This window comes from Schistocerca americana, unplaced genomic scaffold (genome assembly GCF_021461395.2).
Source record: "Schistocerca americana isolate TAMUIC-IGC-003095 unplaced genomic scaffold, iqSchAmer2.1 HiC_scaffold_97, whole genome shotgun sequence".
NCBI lineage: Eukaryota > Metazoa > Arthropoda > Insecta > Orthoptera > Acrididae > Schistocerca > Schistocerca americana.
In genome coordinates, this window is record NW_025726752.1 from 537,501 (window position 1) to 545,000 (window position 7,500).

At 53.2% G+C, this 7,500-nt stretch overlaps 3 non-coding genes across 3 annotated transcripts in view; all 3 read right to left on the minus strand.

Annotated features, from left to right (window-relative positions):
* LOC124593075 overlaps window positions 1-213 on the minus strand; it is a 4,224-nt gene extending 4,011 nt beyond the window's left edge. Inside the window, exon 1 of the ribosomal RNA XR_006977822.1 lies at window positions 1-213. This exon is cut by the window's left edge and continues 4,011 nt beyond it. This is a non-coding gene — a ribosomal RNA (large subunit ribosomal RNA).
* A 188-nt stretch (window positions 214-401) lies between these two features.
* On the minus strand, window positions 402-556 carry LOC124593128. The gene has a single exon (XR_006977850.1). It is a non-coding gene; the product is annotated as a 5.8S ribosomal RNA (ribosomal RNA).
* Window positions 557-907: 351 nt separating this feature from the next.
* On the minus strand, window positions 908-2,817 carry LOC124593010. The gene has a single exon (XR_006977761.1). It is a non-coding gene; the product is annotated as a small subunit ribosomal RNA (ribosomal RNA).
* Between the last annotated feature and the right edge of the window lie 4,683 nt (window positions 2,818-7,500).

Consider the following 7,500-nt stretch of genomic DNA (forward strand, 5'->3'; position numbering starts at 1 on the left):
GCCTCATTCAAGTTGGACTTGGGCTCGGCGCGAGGCGTCGGGGTAGTGGACCCTCCCAAACACCACATGCCACGACAGGCGGCAGCCTGCGGGGTTCGGTGCTGGACTCTTCCCTGTTCGCTCGCCGCTACTGGGGGAATCCTTGTTAGTTTCTTTTCCTCCGCTTAGTAATATGCTTAAATTCAGCGGGTAGTCTCGCCTGCTCTGAGGTCGTTGTACGAGGTGTCGCACGCCACACCGCCAGCCGGCTGTGCACGCTACCGAGTAAGTACCGGTATGCGAACCGCCAGGCGACGGGCGCGCATCGCACGTTTCAGGAGGCGCGGCCGGCCCCACAGGCGGCCGCGACGCTCCCAGGTCTGCGAAGCGGGGCAAACGCCGCGCGCTTCAGTATACGTAGCCGACCCTCAGCCAGACGTGGCCCGGGAACGGAATCCATGGACCGCAATGTGCGTTCGAAACGTCGATGTTCATGTGTCCTGCAGTTCACATGTCGACGCGCAATTTGCTGCGTTCTTCATCGACCCACGAGCCGAGTGATCCACCGTCCTGGGTGATCTTTTCTTAGTTTCCACTGTCTCTTTCAAGACAGTTGCATAGGCGGGACGTAGGCGTGTGGCGGCCCCTGTTCAAGCGTTCTGTGTCCAACGGCCTCACGGCCGATGGGCGTCGTACGGCTCCACACCGGAGCGGACAGGCAGTCGGGCGAAAGTCATTCAAAACCGGCGCCAGGCGCCAGGTGCCGCAGGCCAGCCGCTCCAGCGCTTCAGCGCTCGTACCACACAACATTGGCGTTAGTTTTGAGAAGCACGCGTGGTTCCGCACGCGGCGCACGGCTACTGCGAGCCGTACAGGTAGCGTGTTGCGCGACACGACACGCACATCGAACGACATGCAGTCTAGTCGGTAATGATCCTTCCGCAGGTTCACCTACGGAAACCTTGTTACGACTTTTACTTCCTCTAAATGATCAAGTTTGGTCATCTTTCCGGTAGCATCGGCAACGACAGAGTCAATGCCGCGTACCAGTCCGAAGACCTCACTAAATCATTCAATCGGTAGTAGCGACGGGCGGTGTGTACAAAGGGCAGGGACGTAATCAACGCGAGCTTATGACTCGCGCTTACTGGGAATTCCTCGTTCATGGGGAACAATTGCAAGCCCCAATCCCTAGCACGAAGGAGGTTCAGCGGGTTACCCCGACCTTTCGGCCTAGGAAGACACGCTGATTCCTTCAGTGTAGCGCGCGTGCGGCCCAGAACATCTAAGGGCATCACAGACCTGTTATTGCTCAATCTCGTGCGGCTAGAAGCCGCCTGTCCCTCTAAGAAGAAAAGTAATCGCTGACAGCACGAAGGATGTCACGCGACTAGTTAGCAGGCTAGAGTCTCGTTCGTTATCGGAATTAACCAGACAAATCGCTCCACCAACTAAGAACGGCCATGCACCACCACCCACCGAATCAAGAAAGAGCTATCAATCTGTCAATCCTTCCGGTGTCCGGGCCTGGTGAGGTTTCCCGTGTTGAGTCAAATTAAGCCGCAGGCTCCACTCCTGGTGGTGCCCTTCCGTCAATTCCTTTAAGTTTCAGCTTTGCAACCATACTTCCCCCGGAACCCAAAAGCTTTGGTTTCCCGGAGGCTGCCCGCCGAGTCATCGGAGGAACTGCGGCGGATCGCTGGCTGGCATCGTTTATGGTTAGAACTAGGGCGGTATCTGATCGCCTTCGAACCTCTAACTTTCGTTCTTGATTAATGAAAACATACTTGGCAAATGCTTTCGCTTCTGTTCGTCTTGCGACGATCCAAGAATTTCACCTCTAACGTCGCAATACGAATGCCCCCGCCTGTCCCTATTAATCATTACCTCGGGTTCCGAAAACCAACAAAATAGAACCGAGGTCCTATTCCATTATTCCATGCACACAGTATTCAGGCGGGCTTGCCTGCTTTAAGCACTCTAATTTGTTCAAAGTAAACGTGCCGGCCCACCGAGACACTCACTCAAGAGCACCCTGGTAGGATTGCAACGGGGTCCGCCTCGGGACGCACGAGCACGCACGAGGCGCGTCGCACGCCTTCGGCTCGCCCCACCGGCAGGACGTCCCACGATACATGCCAGTTAAACACCGACGGGCGGTGAACCAACAGCGTGGGACACAAATCCAACTACGAGCTTTTTAACCGCAACAACTTTAATATACGCTATTGGAGCTGGAATTACCGCGGCTGCTGGCACCAGACTTGCCCTCCAATAGATACTCGTTAAAGGATTTAAAGTGTACTCATTCCGATTACGGGGCCTCGGATGAGTCCCGTATCGTTATTTTTCGTCACTACCTCCCCGTGCCGGGAGTGGGTAATTTGCGCGCCTGCTGCCTTCCTTGGATGTGGTAGCCGTTTCTCAGGCTCCCTCTCCGGAATCGAACCCTGATTCCCCGTTACCCGTTACAACCATGGTAGGCGCAGAACCTACCATCGACAGTTGATAAGGCAGACATTTGAAAGATGCGTCGCCGGTACGAGGACCGTGCGATCAGCCCAAAGTTATTCAGAGTCACCAAGGCAAACGGACCGGACGAGCCGACCGATTGGTTTTGATCTAATAAAAGCGTCCCTTCCATCTCTGGTCGGGACTCTGTTTGCATGTATTAGCTCTAGAATTACCACAGTTATCCAAGTAACGTGGGTACGATCTAAGGAACCATAACTGATTTAATGAGCCATTCGCGGTTTCACCTTAATGCGGCTTGTACTGAGACATGCATGGCTTAATCTTTGAGACAAGCATATGACTACTGGCAGGATCAACCAGGGAGCTGCGTCAACTAGAGCTGAGCAGCCGGCCGCCCGGGAGTGTGTCCCGGGGGCCCGCGCGAACACGCAAGCGTCCGCTCAATTATTCTGCAAACAGGAGGAGGCTGAGCTCCCCTGCACAATACACCTCGAAACCCTCTCAGGTCCCGGCGGCGCGCAGCGCCGTCCTAAGTACTTGGTCGGGTTCGAGAGAGGCGCAATCGCCCGGAGTTTGGCGAGTAGACGCTTTAGGTGCGACCACCCGTGCTCCCAACTGAGCTTGCCGCTGCCGACAGAGGCCCGGGAGCGTGCTGTCGTGGCATTGCCGGCGGGAGACAACACGCGCCACCTACGGTGACCGGCAGCTCCAACGCCAGCGCCACAGAAGGACAAAAGCCCCACTTGGGTGCCGAAGCGAACTCTCCCAGCACAGCGCACGCGCCAACACGTCCGCACAGCTGCGATACAAACCACCTGCGAGAACCGCAGAGGCGACCGAGCAGCAGACGGCGTCGCGGCGCCGAGCGCCGGGCGGCGGCGCATCCTCAGCGCACACAGTCCTCAATCGGACCAGCACACTGCAGATGTCCACCGCGCTTCGCACCGGGCCCGCGAGGACCTACTTTGGCCGCACGGCGCCGCGTGCAGGGTGCGCCGGCGCGCAGCTGCGCCGCCTGCCGCCTCCGTCGGCCGGCGCGCCTGCCACTGGCCGCCCCCACCAGCCGGCTGTAGCGCGTGCGCCCACGCACCGCGCGGCCAGCACGCCGGGAGGCCCCCCCTCACCGGCCGGGGACGGTCCCACCCAGCCACCGCCGCGTATCGCTTCACACCCAGATGCCATTCACGTTCGTGGGCATGGTGGGTATCGCTGGAACAACCGGTTGGTAGCTCAACCGATCGTCGCCATCACTGATTCACCTCTAGCGAGAACAACCGCACCACAACGGTTTACCAGTTGTTCATTTGCATAACGTCACCAGCAAACGTAGGCGTCCATCGCCATTTGCAAATTCAACGATTGTTGCATGCCTGTGTCAGGTGTCACGACACACTATGTCTGCCCACATACACGCAACAACATGTGCACGCTTGGCGAACACGTGGAAGGTGGCCCCCGTACGTATGCGATGTCCATTGCGCGAACGACTGTCAACCGGCCTCTGTCGCATGTCGCAGATGTGGAACGCAGTGCACCATGCTATCACGGTGTGTGAGAAGAGACGACTACGTCTGACAACACGCGCCACTACATCAACAGACGGCTCATGCTGATCGCCATCCAGGGCATACCACACTGCAATCCAGCTCTTATAGGGAGACGACACGTAGCTGAGTGCACAACATTTGGACCGCATGGTTCGCCGTTGTTGGCGCAGTCGTTGTACGGTCACATGTACCACGATGTATCATTCAGTACATGAGGACCAATGTGCAGTACAGTGTGTGATTTGGACGTACAACATCAGCGGACAGTTGACACAGGCCGTACCACAGCGTAGGCTAAGTGCTTCGCACATGCGAATGCCAATGAACAACTGCAAATGCCAATGAACAACTGCAAAGGGCATTGAGCATGTACGTCCTGCTGCCATCCACATTACAGTGTATAGCTGCAAGGTGTTTAACATGAAGCGATACACTGGGGACCGGGCAGTGCGAGTAGCAAACTATATTGCGGGGGTTGCAGTTAGGCAACACTACACTAATTTAACGCGTCGTATGACAATTACAGAGCAGGTTAAGGCCCAACGTGTGTTGGGTTAAGGCCCAACGTGTGTTGGGTTAAGGCCCAACGTGTGTTGGGTTAAGGCCCAACGTGTGTTGGGTTAAGGCCCAACGTGTGTTGGGTTAAGGCCCAACGTGTGTTGGGTTAAGGCCCAACGTGTGTTGGGTTAAGGCCCAACGTGTGTTGGGTTAAGGCCCAACGTGTGTTGGGTTAAGGCCCAACGTGTGTTGGGTTAAGGCCCAACGTGTGTTGGGTTAAGGCCCAACGTGTGTTGGGTTACGTTAAGGGGCAATGTGGGTTACGTTAAGGGGCAATGTGGGTTACGTTAAGGGGCAATGTGGGTTACGTTACGGCGCAATATAGGTTACGTTACGGCGCAATATAGGTTACGTTAAGGCGCAATATCGGTTACGTTAAGGCGCAATACAGGTTACGTTAAGGCGCAATACAGGTTACGTTAAGGCGCAATACAGGTTACGTTAAGGCGCAATACAGGTTACGTTAAGGCGCAATACAGGTTACGTTAAGGCGCAATGCAGGTTACGTTAAGGCGCAATGCAGGTTACGTTAAGGCGCAATACAGGTTACGTTAAGGCGCAATACAGGTTACGTTAAGGCGCAATACAGGTTACGTTAAGGCGCAATACAGGTTACGTTAAGGCGCAATACAGGTTACGTTAAGGCGCAATACAGGTTACGTTAAGGCGCAATACAGGTTACGTTAAGGCGCAATACAGGTTACGTTAAGGCGCAATACAGGTTACGTTAAGGCGCAATACAGGTTACGTTAAGGCGCAATACAGGTTACGTTAAGGCGCAATACAGGTTACGTTAAGGCGCAATACAGGTTACGTTAAGGCGCAATACAGGTTACGTTAAGGCGCAATACAGGTTACGTTAAGGCGCAATACAGGTTACGTTAAGGCGCAATACAGGTTAGGTTAAGGCGCAATACAGGTTAGGTTAAGGCGCAATACAGGTTAGGTTAAGGTACGACATAGGTTAGGTTAAGGTACGACATAGGTTAGGTTAAGGTACGACATAGGTTAGGTTAAGGTACGACATAGGTTAGGTTAAGGTACGACATAGGTTAGGTTAAGGTACGACATAGGTTAGGTTAAGGTACGACATAGGTTAGGTTAAGGTACGACATAGGTTAGGTTAAGGTACGACATAGGTTAGGTTAAGGTACGACATAGGTTAGGTTAAGGTACGACATAGGTTAGGTTAAGGTACGACATAGGTTAGGTTAAGGTACGACATAGGTTAGGTTAAGGTACGACATAGGTTAGGTTAAGGTACGACATAGGTTAGGTTAAGGTACGACATAGGTTAGGTTAAGGTACGACATAGGTTAGGTTAAGGTACGACATAGGTTAGGTTAAGGTACGACATAGGTTAGGTTAAGGTACGACATAGGTTAGGTTAAGGTACGACATAGGTTAGGTTAAGGTACGACATAGGTTAGGTTAAGGTACGACATAGGTTAGGTTAAGGTACGACATAGGTTAGGTTAAGGTACGACATAGGTTAGGTTAAGGTACGACATAGGTTAGGTTAAGGTACGACATAGGTTAGGTTAAGGTACGACATAGGTTAGGTTAAGGTACGACATAGGTTAGGTTAAGGTACGACATAGGTTAGGTTAAGGTACGACATAGGTTAGGTTACGGTACGACATAGGTTAGGTTACGGTACGACATAGGTTAGGTTACGGTACGACATAGGTTAGGTTACGGTACGACATAGGTTAGGTTACGGTACGACATAGGTTAGGTTACGGTACGACATAGGTTAGGTTACGGTACGACATAGGTTAGGTTACGGTACGACATAGGTTAGGTTACGGTACGATATAGGTTAGGTTACGGTACGATATAGGTTAGGTTAAGGTACACATTGTTGTAAGGAAAGGTTTAATGGGGGGCGGGGCGGGGCGGCCGGTTTGTTGATTGTGATTATAGTAAGTGGATGCCTGCGGCATCATCTGATTTGCCACGTCAGGATGCACCTTTGGCTCATGACAGGCGGCGCTCTCATTCCATGCTTGTGGCAGACCTGTGTCTTTCATTCCTGCCATTGTTTGTGTGCTGTGAGAGGAGGCAGTATTGTGATGTTGGGTGCACCCCTGTGTAGGACATGTGTGGGTGTTGGTGGCTTGGCTGAGCAATGGTGGTTGTCGGGTGGGTGGGATATTCTGTTTTCTGAGTGGACCTCCCAGTCTGGTTATGACAGTGTGGATTGTCTAATGTGGCGGAGAGGATGCACTGGGTGTTGTTCCATGCTGGTGCTTACATATTGTCTGTGTGCGTGTTACAGGCAGAGAGTAGTGCGTGATAAGGGTGTGTGGCTGACGTGTGGTTGTGATTGTGAGCAGAGTCTTTCAGCATGTATACGGACAGTTGTATACATTATCTGTATTCTGATGGCTCTATCTATTACTAATCAGCGCCGTGTATACGTTTAATCCGGTTCCAGTCGAAACTGTTGTATCTCTGTACATTAGTGACACGGCGAGCCCGCTATGTAGTTACTCGTCTCGGCAGCTTCCACCGGTGTATGGCAAATGATTATAAGGAATCAGTCTAGTCGTCAATACCGATGGTGTGACGTCACATGTCTGGGGTGGGGGACGCTGCGCCCTTCCGGTGGGTCATGGCCTAGAAAGACTCTTCCCACGCAGGGGGGCGTGGACTGTCATTGACTCTTCCAGGTAATATACTTGCCGTACGTTCTTGCGACTGCGAGTGCAACGCTCACCGGTACCGACATGGATGGAGCGCCTCCTAGCTGACCGCTCAGCATCGGCATTCGTACAGAGAGCAACGCGGTCGCGTCTCTAGCTCGTAACTGGTACAGCCCGCAGCTCATGTATAGGGACATTCGGATATGTCGTCTCGATTATAATGGCTCTGCATCATTTACTAATCAGCGCCCTGTGTGTACTAATTCTGGTTCCAGTCAAGTTTTGCTGTTCTA